Raw genomic sequence first — 24173 nt, 5'->3', positions numbered from 1 at the left:
AATTACAGACTTATATACATATACACAGTGATCTCTTGCACATGTTCAGTAGCATGCATTGCCCTGCCTACTCTATCATGTGACCCCTTACAGCCAATTACAGACTTATATACATATACACAGTGAACTCTTGCACATGCTCAGTAGGATGCATTACCCTGCCTACTCTATCATGTGACCCCTTACAGCCAATTACAGACTTATATACATATACACAGTGATCTCTTGCACATGCTCAGTAGCATGCATTACCCTGCCTACTCTATCATGTGACCCCTTACAGCCAATTACAGACTTATATACATATACACAGTGAACTCTTGCACATGCTTAGTAGGAGCTGGTGCCTCAGAGAGTGTGCATATAAAATAACTGAAAACACATTAATAATGGAAGTAAGTTAAAACGTTGTTAGAAATTGTATGCTGTATCTGAATCTGAAAATTTTAACTTTTGTGTCCCTTTAACTGAGCATTTGTAATACGAACATACACGAGCACTAATAGTACTGTCTGCCCTATCCATTAAAAGTATAGGGTGTGCTAAAAAAGTTTTAGCCTTGTTAAAGGTACATGAAACCCAAAATTTTTCTTTCGTGATTCAGATAGAGAATACAATTTTAAACAACTTTCTAATTTCCTTCTATTATCTTATCTGTTTCATTCTCTTGGTATCATTTGTTGAAGGAACAGCAATGCACTACTGGTTTCTAACTGAACACAAGGGTGAGCCAATCACATTCAATATATATATGCAGCCACCAATCAACAGCTAGAACCTAGGTAGGAAGCAAATTAAATAATATAAGTAAATTGGAAAGTTGTTTAAAATTGTATTCTCTATTTAAATCATGAAAGAAAATTTTTGGGTTTCATGTCCCTTTAAGATGCTTGGGTTAATTTTTTTAACCCTTCACGTGAGGCATAGCACAATATAATGTACCACACATTATTGACTGCGCTCCACTTGTAAAATAGCCCTGTGTAACTACACCCTGCAAAAAGGCAGAACACATATGGTACAGTCCTGATGGCATTTGGCATAGAGAACAGAAGCAAATTATATTATCTGCTGTAGCATAATCATAACCAACAAATGCATGTGAAAAAGACAATACAAAAGCACTTACCTTGAATGAGCAATAGTTTTTTGCTGGCAAATTTTACTTCCCATTCATTTCCCTGTCCTCTATGTCATGTGACAGCTATCAGCCAATCAAATGTACCATGAACCCTTGCACATGCTCAGTAGGATCTGCTGCCTCAGGAAGTGCGCAAATAAAAAGATAAATTGGATTGTATGCTCTATATGGATTGTAATGTCTCTTTAGAACTGTGACAGTGGTTCTGGTATCTTTATATCACGTGTAATACTGAGACTTCTGGGTAGAGTTACTGTTTCATTGTACTATTTTTTCATCCTTGAAAACCCCAAAATGTGCATCACCTTAACACTTGGGCTGTAAATCCGGCCCTGATGATGTCCCTTACGTCCCTATTTCAATCTTACTTTTTAAATGTGTCACTATACCAATTTGTATCATTTTTGTGCTTTTAAAATGATGTGATAAGCATATCAGCAATGTTCAGATTTCTCTAGCTAAAGGTTCATTGTACTGTAAAATTTGTTTCCACGGTTCCAAATGACTTGCTATACTTAATGCAGATTATTAAATGAATGGGACATGTCTTTCCTGTCTATTGTTGCATTTGAAATAGTTAGTTTTGCTCATTTAAAGGGACATTAAACACTAAATACATTTCATGCCCCTTCCTCTAACTATAGGTGGCCCATTTTGGAACCTAGGTTACACTGCAGGTATCTGAGGGAGAGTTACTGCACATGTGCAAACGCATCAGCACTGGAATGTAGTGAAAGCTAGATTTCAACATGGCGGCACCCATGACTAGAGGGAACCTGGAATAACCTCAATACTATGCTTATAAATGTATTTAGTGTATAATATCCCTTTAAAACTATCACCTACTGTTGTAATTTAAATGGGCTGACTGTGCAGAAATAGCAAACGTTACCTGTTTCTATACACAAAGCATAATAGTTGGGTATTAAAATGCTAATTATATTATGTTGAGGGGCAGTGAGAAATTAACTTTTTCAGATACAAAAAAACAATCCCTCTTTCTCACCCCACTGCAGATTCTCACCAAAGGACACATCTGATACTGTAAATGGATTCTCTTGTTTACATATCTTTTCTACAAATAATACTGCAGTATGGTGGTTTCATCAGGCAAAATTAGCTATTCATATGACAAAATAAAGGTGAAGGAGATATTTGCAAACAATTTAATACACTCCAGCAAGTGACATTGATCATTTGAACACATTAAAGATAAGGAAATTTTACAGTACACTGTCCCTTTAATTTTAATCCTATAACCTTGTCTTGCATATTTCAGGGATTGTTAAAATGATATTAGTTAATGTGACTTTCTGATAACAAATCAAAACGCTTTCCCAGTTCATCATTTGCATAAGATATACCTCTCATACGGCTAGATTTGGAGTTTTGCGGTAGCCGTCAAAACCATCGTTAGGGGGTCCTAACGCTGGTTTTTACCGCCCGCTGGTATTTAGAGTCAGTCATTAAAGGGTCTAACGCTCACTTTGCAGCCGCGAATTTTCCATACCGCAGATCCCCCTACGCCAATTGCGTATCCTATCTTTTCAATGGGATCTTTCTAACGCCGGTATTTAGAGTCTTGGCTGAAGTGACCGTTAGAACTCTAACGACAAAACTCCAGCCGCAGGAAAAAAACAGGAGTTAAGAGCTTTTTGGGCTAACGCCGGTTCATAGAGCTCTTAACTACTGTGGTCTAAAGTACACTAACACCCATAAACTACCTATGTACCCCTAAACCGAGGTCCCCCCACATCGCCGCCACTCTATTAACATTTTTTAACCCCTAATCTGCCGACCGGACACCGACGCCACCTACATTATACTTATGTACCCCTAATCTGCTGCCCCTAACACCGCCGACCCCTATATTATATTTAACCCCTAATCTGCTCCCCACAACGTCGCTGCCAGCTACCTACACTTTTTAACTCCTAATCTGCCGACCGGACCTCGCCGCTACTATAATAAAGTTATTAACCCCTAATCCGCCTCACTCCCGCCTCAATAACCCTATAATAAATAGTATTAACCCCTAATCTGCCCTCCCTAACATCACCGACACCTAACTTCAATTATTAACCTCTAATCTGCTGACCGGATCTCACCGCTACTCTATTAAATTTATTAAGCCCTAAAGCTAAGTCTAACCCTAACACTAACACCCCCCTAAGTTAAATATAATTTAAATCTAACGAAATAAATTAACTCTTATTAAATAAATGATTCCTATTTAAAGCTAAATACTTACCTGTAAAATAAATCCTAATATAGCTACAATATAAATTATAATTACATTGTAGCTATTTTAGGATTTATATTTATTTTACAGGCAACTTTGTATTTATTTTAACTAGGTACAATAGCTATTAAATAGTTAATAACTATTTAATAGTTACCTAGTTAAAATAATTACAAAATTACCTGTAAAATAAATCCTAACCTAAGTTACAATTAAACCTAACACTACACTATCAATAAATTAATTAAATAAACTACCTACAATTATCTACAATTAAACCTAACACTACACTATCAATAAATTAATTAAATACAAATACCTACTAATAACTACAATGAAATAAACTAACTAAAGTACAAATAGCATAGCTCTCTTATATAAAATTATGCTGGATAAACAGGCCCAATTGTTTAGGGATAACTTAGTCCAGAAGTGAAATGTTTTCTTTACGGATTTTTCAGCAGAATCATTAAACGCAAGCTATAAATGGGTGCAAGGTGCGAATATTCCGTTAACTTGGAAAGAATCACATATAAAATTACTCAATAATTCTTACTTGACCCCATGGAAACTATCTAAGTGGTACTTGAACTCTGCAGAAAAATGCCCAAGATGTAATAATTCTTGTGCAGATATTATTCACTGTTTCTGGAATTGTCCCAAAATAGTCCAGTTCTGGAGAAAAGTGGAATTTTGGCTTAACAAGGCTCTAGATGTTAGGTTAAAAATCCAAGCTAATCATATCTTTTTTCTCTATAACATGGACCATAATAGAGCTAACATTAATCTTATTAACACGGCAATTATGCTTGGTCGTAATCTCATATTAAAAGACTGGAAGAATAGAAAAGCCCCTACAATGGGCTGTTTTATAAATATGATACACGCCCAGATAATTTTTGAACAGCTGAATATAGCTCCTTCTGAAGAGAAAAGGGTCAAAACTTTCTTTATGAAATAGTTAAGAGTTATATTGTCCTATCCACTCGCTAGTCAGTTCCTACTTGTTCGTAACTTGCGCAGATCGGAATTTTTTGAGACATTGATTCTTTCAAATGTTTTTCCAAATGAATGGTATTGATATATTCCAAGTCTATAAAAGGGAAGAAAGGGGAAAGTCAATAGCCAGTCCCAGGTTTATAGTGAGTAGAAATCAAGCTAAGAATCTAATCTGAGGTGAAGGAGGGGTGAGAGGGGAGGGGAATTTTTTTTTTTTTTTCTCTTCTTCTTTCTTTTTTTTTCCTCTTCTTTCTGTTTATTATGTCTATCATAAAACCCCTAATTCGGTATGAAATATAGTTATTGGAATTTCACAGAGATACTCTAAAAGTTTGCATTTACATAGATATTGCACTGATTTCAAGTGGTTATAAGATATGTACAAAACTCTGACTGTATAAGGATGTGGTGAAATTATCTCTATCTGCTTCATAGTATTGAATATATAAGAATTTTGCATCCTCTGGATTTTTTTTTTGTTTTTTTTAATTTGATTCTCTGTGTTTGCTCTGTCATATGAACTATATACCAAATTGGTCAATAAAGATAAATTTAAAAAAAAAAAAAAAAAAGTACAAAAAATAAAAAAGAACTAAGTTACAAAAATTAAAAAATATTTACAAACATTAGAAAAATATTACAACAATTTTAAACTAATTACACCTACTCTAAGCCCCCTAATAAAATAACAAAGCCCCCCAAAATAAAAAAATACCCTACCCTATTCTAAAATTAAAATAGAAAAGCTCTTTTACCGTACCAGCCCTTAAAAGGGCCTTTTGCGGGGCATGCCCCAAAGAATTCAGCTCTTTTGCCTGGAAAAAAAAAACATACAATACCCCCCCCCAACATTACAACCCACCACCCACATACCTGTAATCTAACCCAAACCCCCCTTAAATAAACCTAACACTAAGCCCCTGAAGATCTTCCTACCTTATCTTCACCACACCGGGTACCACCGATCGGTCCAGGCTCCGATGTCTTGATCCAAGCCCAAGCGGGGGGCTGAAGACGTCCATCCTCCGGCTGAAGTCTTGATCCAAGCGGCGGCTGAAGAAGTCCATCTTCGGGCAGAAGTCTTCATCCTATCCGGGCAGAAGAGGACATCCGGACCGGCAAACATCTTCATCCAAGCGGCATCTTCTATGTTCTTCCATCCGATGACGAGCGGCTCCATCTTGAAGACCTCCGGCGCGGATCCATCCTCTTCTTCCGACGACTAGACGACGAATGAGGTTCCTTTAAGGGACGTCATCCAAGATGGCGTCCCTCGAATTCCGATTGGCTGATAGGATTCTATTAGCCAATCGGAATTAAGGTAGGAAAATTCTGATTGGCTGATGGAATCAGCCAATCAGATTCAAGTTCAATCCGATTGGCTGATTGGATCAGCCAATAGAATGCAAACTCAATCTGATTGGATCAGCCAATCGGATTGAACTTGAATATGATTGGCTGATTCCATCTGCCAATCAGAATTTTCCTACCTTAATTCTGATTGGCTGATAGAATCCTATCAGCCAATCGGAATTCGAGGGACGCCATCTTGGATGACGTCCCTTAAAGGAACCTTCATTCGTCGTCTAGTCGTCGGAAGAAGAGGATGGATCCGCGCCGGAGGTCTGGAAGATGGAGCCGCTCGTCATCGGATGGAAGAACATAGAAGATGCCGCCTGGATGAAGATGTTTGCCGGTCCGGATGTCCTCTTCTGCCAGGATAGGATGAAGACTTCTGGCCGAAGATGGACTTCTTCAGCCGCCGCTTGGATCAAGACTTCAGCCGGAGGATGGACGTCTTCAGCCCCCCGCTTGGGCTTGGATCAAGATATCGGAGCCTGGACGGATCGTGGTACCCGGTGTGGTGAAGATAAGGTAGGAAGATCTTCAGGGGCTTAGTGTTAGGTTTATTTAAGGGGGGTTTGGGTTAGATTAAGGGTATGTGGGTGGTGGGTTGTAATGTTGGGGGGGGGGGTATTGCGTTTATTTTTACAGGCAAAAGAGCTGTTTTCTTTGGGGCATGCCCCGCAAAAGGCCCTTTTAAGGGCTGGTAAGGTAAAAGAGCTGTAAACTTTTAATTTTAGAATAGGGTAGGACATTTTTTTTATTTTGGGGGGCTTTGTTATTTTATTAGGGGGCTTAGAGTAGGTGTAATTAGCTTAAAATTGTTGTAATATTTTTCTAATGTTTGTAAATATTTTTTTATTTTTTGCACTTTAGTTAGTTTATTTAATTGTATTTATTTGTAGGTATTTGTATTTAATTAATTTATTGATAGTGCAGTGTTAGGTTTAATTGTAACTTACGTTAGGATTTATTTTACAGGTAATTTTGTAATTATTTTAACTAGGTAGCTATTAAATAGTAAATAACTATTTAATAGCTATTGTACCTGGTTAAAATAAATACAAAGTTGCCTGTAAAATAAATATTAATCCTAAAATAGCTACAATATAATTATATTTTAGGTGTTAGTGTTAGGGTTAGACTTAGCTTTAGGGGTTAATACAGTTATTAGAGTAGCGGTGAGGTCCGGTCGGCAGATTAGGGGTTAATAATTGAAGTTAGGTGTCGCCGATGTTAGGGAGGACAGATTAGGGGTTAATACTATTTATTATAGGGTTATTGAGGTGGGAGTGAGGCGGATTAGGGGTTAATACATTTATTATAGTAGCGGTGAGGTCCGGTCGGCAGATTAGGGGTTAATTATTGTAGGTAGCTGGCGGCGACGTTGGGGGCGGCAGATTAGGGGTTAATATATATAATATAGGGGTCGGCGGTGTTAGGGGCAGCAGATTAGGGGTACATAGGGATAATGTAGGTGGCGGTGTTGTACGGAGCAGCAGATTAGGGGTTAATAATAAAATGCAGGTGTCAGCGATAGCGGGGGCGGCAGATTAGGGGTTAATAAGTGCAAGATTAGGGGTGTTTAGACTCGGGGTACATGTTAGGTGCAGACTTAGGAAGTGTTTCCCCATAGGAAACAATGGGGCTTAACGCTGCTTTTTTGCAGGTGTTAGGTTTTTTTTCAGCTCAAACTGCCCCGTTGTATCCTATGGGGGAATCGTGCACGAGCACGTTTTTTAAGCTGGCCGCGTCCGTAAGCACCGCTGGTATTGAGAGTTGCAATGGCGGTAAATTATGCTCTACGCTCCTTTTTTGGAGCCTAACGCAGCCATTCTGTGAACTCTAAATACCAGCGGTATTTAAAAGGTGCGGGCGAAAAAAAGCACGCGTAGCTAAATCTAACGCAAAACTCCAAATCTAGCCGATAGAGTTCCTGTCTCTTTTAAATGGAAAATCCAGCTGTCTCTCTTTAATAACAAGGGAAGTTGTTATTTCCAATCCAGCTCTAAAAACAACCAAACTTCCTCTGTCCTTGTGTTATGTTTTCTTAGTCCATGAAATCAAATAGATTTGTATCCTATCAGGGTTATAAGTACATTTAACCCCTTGACAGGGACAAACCCTGTACAAAGTACATCAGCTGTGGTTAAGGATATAAAGTGACATGGAATGCAGAATTAAAGGGCTATAATAGTCAAAAAAATGACATGCTGTAGTTCGTTAGAACAGGTCATTTTAAGTTGATTCGACCACATCACTGTTAATTTAACCCAGCAAAGTGTTTTAAACACACAGTAGAAATTCTTCTAGAGACCCACAAAACACTGTTGGTCCCAAGAGGAACTTGCTGCTGATCCAATAAGCAACTCTAGTTCACTAGTTCAGCAGCAGTTTCCCCTCAGGACCAGCAGTGCTCTGCGCAAGGTCAGTAGTCTTAAAGGGACATTAAACACAAAATGAATACTAGATAGAATGATGCATTCAAAGTAAAGATTAGTCTGAGAATAACATGTTGTAGATGCAATTTTTTAAAGTTTTATTAGCTGTTTAAATATTGACAAAATAAGTGTAAAGTTTTAGTGTCTATAAAACAATGGGAGCTGCCATGTTGTAACTTAGGTTACCATCTCTGCTGTGGCCAATTAGAGACAGTTAGAAATAGGTCACTAAAGTGTGCAGCCAATGGCTTTGTAGAATATTACAGTGTTCTGCACTTCCATTTCCAACAGGGACTGAAAAGCTCACAATTTCAGAATGGAATTACAGGAATGTAAAAAAAATACTTTACTTCCAAATAACCAAATTTACCTCTTTTTCTTGACGCCCTTTAATGAAACTTCTCTCCTTTCCATGAGAACATAGAGAGGTAGGCTCAGGAGCGTGCACGTGTCTTGTGCACTTTATGTATAGCATTGTTACAAATATTGTTGTGAACATTGCTGCCATTTAATGCTCAAGACATGTATATGCTCTTGAGCCTATTTCTGTATGCTCTCACAGAAAGATACATTTTTAAAAATGTACGTCGCTTTATAAATAATTAATGTTCACCCTTTCTTTTATACTAATTTTATGACAGTGACTAGCCTTGTTGCCTGCAGACTAAAGCCCTGATTGGATCCTACAAATAAGGCAAATGGTGGTTGGAGTTTGGCAATTGATAAATAATTGCAATAAAAAGGATGTTAATTTATTTTAAAAATGTTTAGACTTGGCTGATATGTTATTCTATAACACACCAGAAATGTCTTGTAATTACAGGATGACAACTACCCCTTTAATTATGATTAAATTCTGAATTATGAAATTATGAATAATTATTGAATGCAGTTTTTTCACGTGGGATTTCTATGGTATAATGTAAATTGACACTTTGCAGTGGGTTTGTAACACCTATTTGGATACGTACTGTTTATACTTATTGTTATTTCATATGATTCCAATTTTACAACGTACATTTTGGGCTAGATTACAAGTGGAGCGCTAAAATATCACATGCCGGCTAAAGGGCAAATTTACCTGTTAGCAGGCGTGTGATTAATAAGCAGCCATTCCAATTGGCTGGTTATTGCCATTGTAAGCTCACGGTAGCAATTAGCGCTTATAAAATTAACCAGAAATCAAATCTCTGGTTAATTTTATAAACGTCTACCAAATGCCTTAAAAAAAAAGATAATTACATCTTTGTTTTTTAATAAAATAACTAAAATAAGCAGTTATGAGGGTTTAAAGTTGGCGGATGTGGGGTGTAAGAAAAAAAAAACAGCACTGAAAAGCGCCTTTACATAGCGGTCTTTGTGTTCCCAATAAATATATATGTATATGCTTATATAAATATAAATTTATGTGTTAATAACGGTATAGACACATATAAGCACATAAATATTTATATATAATCATATACATATATATTTACAATTTGCTGCCATCGATGTGCGACTTACCCCCTTCGCAGCGCTAGTTCTCATGCCGTGTCTCACGGCATGAGAACAAAGCTTCGATTGAAGCCTATGGAAGCACGCTCTCGTGAGCTGGTATTTCTCAGTGTAGAGCAAATATCGCTTTTGTGAAAGCGATATTTTGCACTCCACTTATAATCTAACCCTTAATGTGCCTTTGAAATGCTTAGTTTAATGTATGTACCTCGCCATCATATCAAATCTGTAAATTACGCCCCATAAACACAGCTCACAGTGTAAAATTTATATTTAGTTCAACCCGTTATAGACTTCGTAGCATTGATAGAGCATTTTATATTATATCATCTGAGCAAAGAACTTTAGATACTCTGACCCTAGACTGTAACAGGAACACAATGCCTCAAGAATACTTGTGTCACAGTCTCTGGAGACGCATGTGTTAAATCGCTTACAATAATCAGTTGATCGGCTGGATATTAGTCAATTACTGTAAGACAAGAGTGTTTGCCTGAAGTAGTAATGAGATCCATAACAAGGAAGAGGACAACGTTAACCTTTCTCCTGCTTCGCACATAATTAAGGTAGAGTGTCTTTTATTGACAAGTCGCCCTCTGTGATACACGGAAAAACGGATCCATCCAGCATTGTGGAATTAAGCTAGTTTGTCAAATATGTGTTAAATCTACCTGGACGTCAACCAGATTTAAACAAAAAGCCAATGCACAGTGTTATACAATAATTTGATGTTCCTTATCCACAAAATGGACACAGAAATGGAAATAACACAAAGATAAAATGATGAATTTGTAATTCTGAGACATAAATATATGCTCATACACAAGGTATATTCCAATTTCTCTTTATGAGGTCCAAAATCGGCTTTTATTTACTCAGCTATCTTCTGACATCATTACACAAGAAAATTAGAAGACAAAAATAATCAACCTGAGGGAAAATCAAGAAGAGAATTTATTTGTTAGGCTTCAGGTTGGGACCCATTGACTGAATACAGAGCGGCATTGTAACTTCTGTGGGAGCTAGGGGCCATGTTGTCCATATATATTTATATATTTCCTAGTACGGCCCTGATGACAAAAGTAGGTAGGTAGGGAGACTGAGATAGACTGGGAGAGAACAGATACCCCGCCCCCGAGCTTCCGGAGGCGTATTATAAGTAATTTCAACAGCAAGTTATTGTTTAGTTCACTGGTTGACAAACCTGTCCTTATGCCTCCCCAACAGGCCAGATTTTCAGGATTACCTTGGATGAGAGCAGGTAAACTAACCAGTTTTACTATTAGCTGATTATTTCACCTGTGCTCTAGTTCAGAAATCCTCAAAATCTGGCCTGTTAAAGGGACAGTCTACACCAGAATTTTTATTGTTTTAAAAGATAGATAATCCCTTTATTACCCATTTCCCAGTTTTGCATAACCAAACACAGTTATATGTATATACTTTTTACCTCTGTGATTATCTTGTATCTAAGCCTTTGCAAACTGCCCATTTATTTCAGTTCTTTTGACAGACTTGCAGTTTAGCCAATCAGTGCTAGCTCCAAGATAACTTCACGTGCATGAGCAGTGCACAGTGTTATCTATATGAAAAACATGAACTAACACCCTCTAGTGGTGAAAAACTGTCAAAATGCATTCTGAAAAGAGGTGGCCTTCAAGGTCAAATGGCTAGATTTGGAGTTTTGTCGGTAACGACCCGAAAAACTAACGCCGGGTTTTTTCTGGCCGCACCATAAAAATAACTCTGGTATTGAGAGTCCATATAATGTCAGCGTTAGGCTCCAAAAAAGGAGCGTAGAGCTTTTTTAAAGCAGCTTCAACTCTCGATACCAGAGTTGCTTACGCAAGCGGCCAGCCTCAAAAACGTGCTCGTGCACGATTCCCCCATAGGAAACAATGGGGCTGTTTGAGCTGAAAAAAAACCTAACACCTGCAAAAAAGCCGCGTTCAGCTCCTAACGCAGCCCCATTGTTTGCTATGGGGAAACACTTCTACGTCTGCACCTAACACCCTAACATGTACCCCGAGTCTAAACACCCCTAGCATTACACTAATTAACCCCTATTCTGCTGCCCCCGCTGTCGCTGACACCTGCATATTATTTTTAACCCCTAATCTGCCGCTCCGTAAACCGCCGCTACTTACATTATCCCTATGTACCCCTAATCTGCTGCCCTAACACCGCCGACCCCTATATTATATTTATTAACCCCTAATCTGCCCCCCACAATGTCGCCTCCACCTGCCTACACTTATTAACCCCTAATCTGTCGACCGGACCTGAGCGCTACTATAATAAAGTTATTAACCCCTAATCCGCCTCACTAACCCTATCATAAATAGTATTAACCCCTAATCTGCCCTCCCTAACATCGCCGACACCTAACTTCAATTATTAACCCCTAATCTGCCGACCGGAGCTCACCGCTATTCTAATAAATGTATTAACCCCTAAAGCTAAGTCTAACCCTAACACTAACACCCCCCTAAATTAAATATAATTTAAATCTAACGAAATTAATTATCTCTTATTAAATAAATTATTCCTATTTAAAGCTAAATACTTACCTGTAAAATAAATCCTAATATAGCTACAATATAAATTATAATTATATTATAGCTATTTTAGGATTAATATTTATTTTACAGGTAACTTTGTATTTATTTTAACCAGGTACAATAGCTATTAAATAGTTAAGAACTATTTAATAGCTAAAATAGTTAAAATAATTACAAATTTACCTGTAAAAGAAATCCTAACCTAAGTTACAATTAAACCTAACACTATACTATCAATAAATTAATTAAATAAACTACCTACAATTACCTACAATTAACCTAACACTACACTATCAATAAATTAATTAAATACAATTGCTACAAATAAATACAATTAAATAAACTTGCTAAAGTACAAAAAATAAAAAAGAACTAAGTTACAAAAAATAAAAAAATATTTACAAACATAAGAAAAATATTACAACAATTTTAAACTAATTACACCTACTCTAAGCCCCCTAATAAAATAACAAAGCCCCCCAAAATAAAAAAATGCCCTACCCTATTCTAAATAACTAAAGTTCAAAGCTCTTTTACCTTACCAGCCCTGAACAGGGCCCTTTGCGGGGCATGCCCCAAGAAGTTCAGCTCTTTTGCCTGTAAAAGAAAAAATACAATACCCAAGCCCCCCAACATTACAACCCACCACCCACATACCCCTAATCTAACCCAAACCCCCCTTAAATAAACCTAACACTAAGCCCCTGAAGATCTTCCTACCTTATCTTCACCATACCAGGTTCACCGATCCGTCCTGAAGAGCTCCTCCGATGTCCTGATCCAAGCCCAAGCGGGGGGCTGAAGAGGTCCATGATCCGGCTGAAGTCTTCATCCAAGCGGGAGCTGAAGAGGTCCATGATCCGGATGAAGTCTTCTATCAACGGCATCTTCAATCTTCTTTCTTCCGGATCCATCTTGCAGACCTCCGACGCGGAACATCCTGCTGGGCCAACGGACTAAAGACGAATGACGGTTCCTTTAAGGGACGTCATCCAAGATGGCGTCCCTCGAATTCCGATTGGCTGATAGGATTCTATCAGCCAATCGGAATTAAGGTAGGAATATTCTGATTGGCTGATGGAATCAGCCAATCAGATTCAAGTTCAATCCGATTGGCTGATTCAATCAGCCAATCAGATTGAGCTCGCAATCTATTGGCTGTTCCGATCAGCCAATAGAATGCGAGCTCAATCTGATTGGCTGATTGGATCAGCCAATCGGATTGAACTTGATTCTGATTGGCTGATTCCATCTGCCAATCAGAATATTCCTACCTTAATTCCGATTGGCTGATAGAATCCTATCAGCCAATCGGAATTCGAGGGACGCCATCTTGGATAACGTCCCTTAAAGGAACCGTCATTCGTCTTTAGTCCGTCGGCCCAGCAGGATGTTCCGCGTCGGAGGTCTGCAAGATGGATCCGGAAGAAAGAAGATTGAAGATGCCGTTGATAGAAGACTTCATCTGGATCATGGACCTCTTCAGCTCCCGCTTGGATGAAGACTTCAGCCGGATCATGGACCTCTTCAGCCCCCCGCTTGGGCTTGGATCAGGACATCGGAGGAGCTCTTCAGGACGGATCGGTGAACCTGGTATGGTGAAGATAAGGTAGGAAGATCTTCAGGGGCTTAGTGTTAGGTTTATTTAAGGGGGGTTTGGGTTAGATTAGGGGTATGTGGGTGGTGGGTTGTAATGTTGGGGGGCTTGGGTATTGTATTTTTTCTTTTACAGGCAAAAGAGCTGAACTTCTTGGGGCATGCCCCGCAAAGGGCCCTGTTCAGGGCTGGTAAGGTAAAAGAGCTTTGAACTTTAGTTATTTAGAATAGGGTAGGGCATTTTTTTATTTTGGGGGGCTTTGTTATTTTATTAGGGGGCTTAGAGTAGGTGTAATTAGTTTAAAATTGTTGTAATATTTTTCTTATGTTTGTAAATATTTTTTTATTTTTTGTAACTTAGTTCTTTTTTATTTTTTGTACTTTAGCAAGTTTATTTAATTGTATTTATTTGTAGCAATTGTATTTAATTAATTTATTGATAGTGTAGTGTTAGGTTAATTGTAGGTAATTGTAGGTAGTTTATTGAATTAATTTATTGATAGTATAGTGTTAGGTTTAATTGTAACTTAGGTTAGGATTTCTTTTACAGGTAAATTTGTAATTATTTTAACTATTTTAGCTATTAAATAGTTCTTAACTATTTAATAGCTATTGTACCTGGTTAAAATAAATACAAAGTTACCTGTAAAATAAATATTAATCCTAAAATAGCTATAATATAATTATAATTTATATTGTAGCTATATTAGGGTTTATTTTACAGGTAAGTATTTAGCTTTAAATAGGAATAATTTATTTAATAAGAGATAATTAATTTCGTTAGATTTAAATTATATTTAACTTAGGGGTGTGTTAGTGTTAGGGTTAGACTTAGCTTTAGGGGTTAATCCATTTATTAGAATAGCGGTGAGCTCCGGTCGGCAGATTAGGGGTTAATAATTGAAGTTAGGTGTCGGCGATGTTAGGGAGGGCAAATTAGGGGTTAATACTATTTATTATAGGGTTAGTGAGGCGGATTAGGGGTTAATAACTTTATTATAGTAGCGCTCAGGTCCGCTCGGCAGATTAGGGGTTAATAAGTGTAGGCAGGTGGAGGCGACGTTGAGGGGGGCAGATTAGGGGTTAATAAATATAATATAGGGGTCGGCGGTGTTAGGGGCAGCAGATTAGGGGTACATAAGGATAACGTAGGTGGCGGCGCTTTGCGGTCGGCAGATTAGGGGTTAATAAGTGTAGGTAGGTGGAGGCGACGTTGTGGGGGGCAGGTTAGGGGTTAATAAATATAATACAGGGGTCGGCGGTGTTAGGGGCAGCAGATTAGGGGTACATAAGGATAACGTAGGTGGCGGTCGGCAGATTAGGGGTTAAAAAAAATTATTAGAGTGTTGGCGATGTGGGGGGGGGGGCTCGGTTTAGGGGTACATAGGTAGTTTATGGGTGTTAGTGTACTTTAGAGTACAGTAGTTAAGAGCTTTATAAACCGGCGTTAGCCCAGAAAGCTCTTAACTACTGACTTTTTTCCTGCGGCTGGAGTTTTGTCGTTAGATGTCTAACGCTCACTTCAGAAACGACTCTAAATACCGGAGTTAGAAAGATCCCATTGAAAAGATAGGATACGCAATTGACGTAAGGGGATCTGCGGTATGGAAAAGTCGCGGCTGAAAAGTGAGCGTTAGATCCTATTTTGAGTGACTCCAAATACCGGCGGTAGCCTAAAACCAGCGTTAGGAGCCTCTAACGCTGGTTTTCACGGCTACCGCCAAACTCCAAATCTAGGCCAAAGAAATTAGCATATGAACCTCCTAGGTTAAGCTTTCAACTAAGAATATCATGAGAACAAAGCAAAATTGGTGATAAAAGTAAATTGGAAAATTGTTTAAAATTACATGCCCTATCTGAATCATGAAAGTTTATTTTGGACTAGACTGTCCCTTTAAGGAGGCCTGAGGACTGGTTTTAAAATCAGTGGTCTATTTAGATAAAAACTGTTGTATTTGAGAAAAAATAAATCATTATTTTAAAGAAGTTAAACCATTGTGATACACTAATAGTCCTTGGCACTAGGCACAGTGCCTTACTGTACCTAATGAATAAGCTGGCACTGGCTTAGTAGTAATAGTAACAGACACATACCCTGCATGCTGGAACGTGAGTCACATGACCTACAGGGTAACAGCAGAAAGGATAATCTCCTGTTCAGGCTGGTAGGGTTGGTAACAGATTTGTAGTAAACTAATCCAGGTATGAGACAAGTACAGGTCAGAAATGGGGCCAAAGTTCAATATCACACGGGCAGGAACACAGTAAAGTGGTCAGATAGTAGGGTAGTCAGGACGCAGTAAATCAGAATAGGCAACAGTGAAACACACCCAGAAGTCACGTTCACAAACAGGCAAATAATAGCTATGGTATGCACCCTTCAATAGGGCAGACTCACTGAATGTAGATAGGCTGCAGAAAAATGCGCAATGTGACAGAACAGAATGGCGCAAAGATCAAAATCACAATGCCAGAAAAATGACTCAATGGCTCCTGAAGAAAACCATCTGTAGCCAACTATACGGCTTGACATAATTATAAACTCTTTCATGGTACAGATAGATCTTACCATTTTCAAAACTTTCTAATTTACTTCCGTTATCATTTTTGCTTCATTCTCTTGGTATCCTTTGTTGAAGGAGCAGCAATGCACTACTGGGAGCTAGCTGAACACATCAGGTGAGCCAATGACAGGAGGCACCGATCAGTTGCTAGCTCCCAGTTCCTGAGTCTACCTAGGTATGCTTTTCAACAAAGGATACCACGATCACAGAAATAAATTGGAAAATTTTATAACGTTGTCTAATATAAATCATGAAGAAAAAAAATTGGGTTTCATGTCCCTTTAAGCAGATAGATTGTTATAGCAATATATATTTGACTATTTCTTTTTGAAGGAGTGCATATTTTATTCTTTGATTCTCTCTGAGTAGGTAGTGTTTGAACACAAGTGCATGGGGCATATTTGCATATGTTTAATGCCCATCTCTTTTTTAGGATTGAAATGCACTAATACGCCTTTTCATTTATGAGTTTTATGTCCATTTAAAGGGACATGAAACAAAACATTAAAACCTTCATGTTTCAGACAGATGATGTAATTATGAGACATCCAATTTATTTCTGTCATATTGACTTCACTCTCTTGGTATCCTTTGTTGAAAAAGCATAACAAGGTAGGCTCAAGAGCAGCAATTCACTACTGGGAACTATCTTGTGATTGGTGGCTACACATACATGCCTCTTGTCATTGGTTCACTTGCTGTATTCAGCTAGCTCATAGCAGTGCATTGCTGCTCTGGAGCTGACTTTTATTATATGTTTAATCCATTTACACGGGTTAAACATACAGTCAATATTAATAATAATATGCTTTAGCACATGATGGCATTTTCCTTGCACTGTTATATATCCCTTTAATATTTTACACTAACTTGCAGTGTCAGTGTCAGGTTCATTTTGGTTCATTTTAGGTACTATAGATGAATTTAAGAAGGAAATAAATATTATAATGTGTTTAAAGACAGGTTAATAATATTACCCTCTTTAATACAAAACAAAAATTGTATTAATAGATTTGCTAAATTGCAGTGTGCAAGTAAATTACCAGTTCTGCAACAAGCAGAAGATAATTATAAGTCAAGTATATAGCATAGTAAACTCACATTCTGAAGTTTTATCCTTTAATCCATATGATAAATATAGTCATAAATGTAATGTAAAGAATAGCTTTACAGTTAGCAAACCACCCAGGGCGAGGGTAAGAGTATAGGCAGCATGTAATCACCGATTCCACATACAGATGGAAGTACAAGAGCTATAAAAGCAGACAAATACAGAGGCAAAAGCAGAAATAAAGAGGAGGGGAACAGAAATGTGGCAGGGGGGAGAGAGGGAGAGAGTTTATAGAAGAAATTACAGGGGGAAATAAAGAGAGGAATAAAGTGACTAAAAAAAAGGGGTAGAGAAGGGACAGAGGAAGAGGGGGCAGGGAGATAGGTAGAGAAATAGTGTGCAGAAATGGGGATATAGAAGAAGCAGTATTTTGGCATAGGCAAACAAGGCACTTGCCTAGGGCGGCAGATTAGGAGGGGGCAGCACTTTTTTGTTGGCTATGTTTGTAAGAAGCTTATAGTTATTTTAGAAGTATTGTACAGGTATATAATGGGAGATTTTGCCCAAAGAGCTTACATTCTAGGGGTATACTAAGAGACAGCACATGAAGTTTACAGTTTAGAGATAGCTATGAACCTTTCTTTTATTCATTTTTTTATATATATATTACAGTAATAGATAGATGTGTGTGTGTGTCGGTGTATGTCAGTGTGTATTTGTGCGTATGTGTATAACTGTGTATGTGTCTGTGACTGTGTGTGTCTGTGTGTGTTTGTGTGTATGTGTTGATTTATGTCTGTGTATGTTTGTGTATGTGTGTGTTGATTTATGTCTGTGTATGTGTGTGTGCAGGTTTATGTGTGTGTATGTGTGTGTGTTGTGTTGGTTTATGTCTGTGTATGTGTGTGTGTGTGTATGTTTGTGTGTGTATGTATGTGTCTGACTGTGTGCGTGTTTCTGTATGTGTTATGTGTCTGTGACTGTGCCTGTGGAAACATTGATTTTGGAAATGTCATAAAACACATTACTCCCTGACCAAAAAAATATTACTACCATATTATGCATATTATGGGGGGTAATAGGGGAGCAGCAGAATTTTGAGTGCCTAGGGCAGCACAAAATCTAAATACAGCACTGGGAGGAAGAGATAAGTTAGGGATGACAAGGGTAGAACTCAGCTAAGATATATATATATATATATATATATATATATATATATATATTGTGCTGGTACTGGCTTGTAGCATTGTAGCAGTAGCACTATCTACTACTTTAACTTTAAGTTTAAAGGTACATTTTACCTTTATTCTAGATCATTTGAAAATTATGCAGATGCAGCATAACTGTAAAAATCAGACTAGAAAATTTCACATAAACATATCTATGTACAAATGCAAGATATTTACCTCAATTTTTTAAGCTAACCAGAGTTAGTGCTCTGTGTTCCAGAGCTACTCTTTTTTTTTTTTTACTATAAACGGCATGTTAAAAAAACAAAATAAAAAAAACAACAACAGCCATTCAGTATCATTAGTGCTGAGGTCACTCTTTGCTTTACTGTTATCTTGTGGGATTTCACAAAGATCTTGCAAGATTTCATAGTAAACTTCCTTATACCAAGGAGGGGAATAAAGTGACTGTGTCTGCACATGCACGCTCCCTTGCAAGTCCTGTGTCTAGCATCCTTATTGGCTGCTTTAAATCCCTTTACAATGAGATGTGGCTACTGAGGAAATTTTGAGGTAAAATATCTTCCTTTTTACATATAGTTGTTCAGGTGATATTATCTACTTTCAAGTGATTTAACATTTAGATATTATGTCAATTTAAGCTGCTGTCCAGTTGTCCAGTTGCTCCTACGATGCTCTAAAGACCAACCCTGTAGGAAATAGCAGACAAATAAATATTTGTTAACGAGCCAATTTCAATTGACCTTTGTGAAACTTTTTTTTAATCTGTGCACAAGTCTAGTCTGTATTAACTGCAAAGCTAGTTTTTAATAAATATCTTCAAATGTTCACAAGCCCCCCCCCCAGCTTCAGTGAAGCTAATACTGTGGTGTTCTGCAGTATACAGTCAGCAATGCAAACACGAGCTTGCGTTCGCGTTGCTGGGAAGCATTGCAAGAGCGAGAGCGCACGTCTATAGGCTCCTATGGGAGCCTCGTTCTGATGCGTCAGGGGGTAACCAGTGCAGCAATGGCAGCATGTTTAAATATATATGTACATGTTTATATACATATAAATGAATGTGTATATACTCATAAATATATATGTATATAAGCATATTCATATATATTTACTGAGAATGCACAGTTCCCATAGACTGCAATGTAAAGGCACTTTTCCATGACATTTTTTGTTGCTAACACCACACATCAAAACACATTAACCCCAAAATACTGTCTAGTGCAGTAATTTTATTAAACAATAAAATAAAGAGGCTGTCATGGGCATATTAAACTACCTTTTTACTTTTGCCTAGTCCTTACCACTATGTGCTCAATAATATTTAAAAATAATATCAAGAATTAATATGCAATAACTTTCCTGAGATAAAATAAAGAATTCCTATCGATAAACTGATGGGTAAGGAATGAGGATATTGTGTATTTTTGTGTTGCTTAATGTGTATACTTTTAGAAAATATATACTTTTATGAGGTGAAATCAGGTCTGTGGTATTTTTATATCGCTGAATGTCAATGTAGGTACTTTTAGAAAATAATGTGCTTTTATGAGGTAAAATCAAATCTGTGGAGTAGTTTGGCCTTGTGAACCAGGTCATAGTAATTTTGTGTCTAGGAAGTAGCAAATTGTTTTGTGCGCTTATAATTTCAGATGCAATGTTGGCACAAAATTACTAAGTACATAATTATTACTGGTATTTGAATGTTCTTTTTCAGTGAGAGGAATGATTTTGTTATAAATTATATATATATATATCTACAAAAAGATTAAGGATCAGCAGCTAGAACAGCATATAAAAACACAAAGGGAACTAGCGGAGACACGTATGACCTTTGTCACAACATATACCTAGGACAAACAGGAGATGTTCAAGACCCTACTGAAGAATTGGCAGATCATAGCTACTAACAACAATCTGCCACTACTGAATATGCCGGAGTTGGGTTCAAAAGGGCCAGGTCACTCAGGGATAGTTTGATGCACACGAATCCGGTCCACTGTTACCAAAAAACTACCTGGCTACAGGGAAGACCTGGATATTATCATTGTATAGGATGCACCACCTGTAATGGACTGACCACAGGCTACTATTTTACCCATCCTCATAAGGGAAAGAAATATTTCCATAAATATAGACTCACCTGCACTACTACCCATGTGTATAACTGCTCCACTGTAATTGTGGTCTATTTTATGTCGGGAAGACCACAGATGACCTGCGGACAAGAATGGCCAATCACAGGTCCGTTATCAGGACGGCCATTGACAGGGGTCATTCGGACCAACCGGTGGCGAGGCATTTTCTTCAACAGGGCCATACTGTTAAAGATCTGCAGTACACACTAATTGACCACATCCCTCCGTTAACGAGAGGAGGGGAAAAATTGAGGCTAGGTGGACATATGTAGTGGGTACCCTGGACCCTAAAGGCCTCAACACCCAACTGGACTGGCACTGTTTCCTGAAGATAGCGCTTTTGGACACACTTGTAGCATCATGTTTACAAATTCTTCCTGTAATAATTTTTTCTGATGACGTCCGCACCTAGCCACGCGACGGCTGTGCTGCACGGATGATTGGTGTGCATAGGTGGTTGGTAAGGTATAAATGTTTGGTTATACAATGTATTGGTTATTGTTCTGAGGACGGTGGTAAAACACCGAAACGTCACACAAGTAAAGAAAATCTTTATTCAAATCCGGAGAGTGCCTTCTTTGCTGAAAAGGTTTTATATATATATATATATATATATATATATATATATATATATATATATATATATATCATATTTGTTGCATCATATCCTAATCCAAAAACAACCCTAAAGTTAGAAAAAGGCTTTGTAGGACTAAGGAAGGGATGCTACTCCATATACGTGACACTGCCCAAAGTTGGGCTTTTTCTGGGAAGAGATTTTTGCAGAATTGAGTAGGATCTTGGGTGACACTCTAAGGTGACTGCCGGCAGTGAAATAACAGCACTGAGCATTCCCCCGTGCATGTGCAATGCTTGAAACGGACTTAACAAAGAGAGGAGTGAGGTTGTAAGATAGATGGTGAGAAGTGAGAGTGTAAGATAGAGGGTGAGAAGTGAGGGTGTAAGATAGAGGGTGAGAAGTGAGGGTGTAAGATAGAGAGTGAGAAGTGAGGGTGTAAGATAGAGGGTGAGAAGTGAGGGTGTAAGATAGAGGGTGAGAAGTGAGGGTGTAAGATAGAGGGTGAGAAGTGAGGGTGTAAGATAGAGGGTGAGAAGTGAGGGTGTAAGATAGAGGGTGAGAACTGAGGATGTAAGATAGAGGGTGAGAACTGAGGGTGTAAGATAGAGGGTGAGAACTGAGGGTATAAGATAGAGGGTGAGAACTGAGGGTATAAGATAGAGGGTGAGAACTGAGGGTATAAGAAAGAGGGTGAGAACTGAGGGTGTAAGGTAGAGGGTGAGAAGTGAGGGTGTAAGAAAAAGAGAGAGAAGTGATGGTGTAAGATAAAGAGAGAGAAGTGAGGGTGTAAGATAGAGAGAAGTGAGGGTGTAAGATAAAGAGAGATAAGTGAGGGTGTAAGATAAAGAGAGATAAGTAAGGGTGTAATATAAAGGGTGAGAACTGAGGGTGTGTAAGTTAGAGAGAGAGAAGTAAGGGTGTAATATAGAGGGTGAGAAATGAGGGTGTAAGTTAGAGAGAGAGAATTGAGAGTGTAAGATAAAGAGAGAGAAGTGAAGGTGTAAGATAGAGGGTGATAAGTGGGGGTGTAAGATAGAGGGTGAGAACTGAGGGTATAAGATAGAGGGTGAGAAGTGAGGGTGTAAACTAGAGGGTGAGAAGTCAGGGTGTAAGATAGAGGGTGAGAAGTGAGGATGTTAGATAGAGGGTGAGAAGTGAGGGTGTAAGATAGAGGTTGAGAAGTGAGGGTGTAAGATAGAGGGTGATAAGTGAGGGTGTAAAATAGAGGGTGAGAAGTGAGGGTGTAAGATAGAGGGTGAGAAGTGAGGGTGTATAATAGAGAGAGAGAAGTAAGGGTGTAACATAGAGGGTGAGAAGTGAGGGTGTAAAATAGAGCGTGAGAAGTGAGGGTGCAAGCTAGAGAGAGAGAAGTAAGGGTGCAAGATAGAGGGTGAGAAGTGAGGGTGTAATATAGAGGGTGAGAAGTGAGGGTGTAAGATAGAGGGTGAGAAGTGAGGGTGTAAGATAGTGGGTGAGAAGTGAGGGTGTAAAATAGAGGGTGAGAAGTGAGGGTGTAAGATAGAGGGTGAGAACTGAGGATGTAAGATAGAGGGTGAGAACTGAGGGTGTAAGATAGAGGGTGAGAAGTGAGGGTGTAAGATAGAGGGTGAGAACTGAGGGTATAAGATAGAGGGTGAGAACTGAGGGTATAAGATAGAGGGTGAGAACTGAGGGTGTAAGGTAGAGGGTGAGAAGTGAGGGTGTAAGAAAAAGAGAGAGAAGTGAGGGTGTAAGATAAAGAGAGAGAAGTGAGGGTGTAAGATAAAGAGAGAGAAGTGAGGGTGTAAGATAGAGGGTGAGAAGTTAGGGTGTAAGATAGAGGGTGAGAAGTGAGGGTGTAAGATAGAGGGTGAGAAGTGAGGGTGTAAGATAAAGAGAGAGAAGTGAGAGTGTAAGATAAAGAGAGATACGTGAGGGTGTAAGATAAAGAGAGATAAGTGTGGGTGTAAGATAGAGAGAGAGAAGGGAGGGTGTAAGATAGAGATAGAGAAGTAAGGGTGTATTATAAAGGGTGAGAACTGAGGGTGTAAGTTAGAGAGAGAGAATTGAGGGTGTAAGATAGAGAGAGAGAAGTGAAGGTGTAAGATAGAGGGTGATAAGTGAGGGTGTAAGATAGAGGGTGAGAAGTGAGGGTGTAAGATAGAGGGTGAGAAGTGAGGGTGTAAACTAGAGGGTGAGAAGTGAGGGTGTAAGATAGAGGGTGAGAAGTGAGGATGTTAGATAGAGGGTGAGAAGTGAGGGTGTAAGATAGAGGTTGAGAAGTGAGGGTGTAAGATAGAGGGTGATAAGTGAGGGTGTAAAATAGAGGGTGACAAGTGAGGGTGTAAGATAGAGGGTGAGAAATGAGAGTGTAAAATAGAGGGTGAGAAGTGAGGGTGTAAGATAGAGGGTGAGAAGTGAGGGTGTAAAATAGAGAGAGAGAAGTAAGGGTGTAACATAGAGGGTGAGAAGTGAGGGTGTAGAGTGAGAAGTGAGGGTGTAAGATAGAGAGAGAAGTGAGGATGTAAAATAGAGGGTGAGAAGTGAGGGTGTAAGCTAGAGAGAGAGAAGTAAGGGTGTAAGATAGAGGGTGAGAAGTGAGGGTGTAAAATAGAGGGTTAGAAGTGAGGATGTAAAATAGAGGGTGAGAAGTGAGGGTGTAAGATAGAGGGTGAGAAATGAGGGTGTAAGATAGAGGGGGAGAAGTGAGGGTGTAAGATAGAGGGTGAGAAGTGGGGGTGTAAGATAGAGGGTGAGAAGTGAGGGTGTAAGATAGAGGGTGCGAATGAGGGTGTAAGATAGAGGGTGAGAAGTGAGGATGTAAGATAGAGGGTGAGAAGTGAGGGTGTAAGA

Source organism: Bombina bombina, chromosome 7 (assembly GCF_027579735.1).
Source record: "Bombina bombina isolate aBomBom1 chromosome 7, aBomBom1.pri, whole genome shotgun sequence".
In the NCBI taxonomy this organism is placed as follows: Eukaryota; Metazoa; Chordata; class Amphibia; order Anura; family Bombinatoridae; genus Bombina; species Bombina bombina.
Note: the sequence above shows the minus strand (reverse complement) of the source record.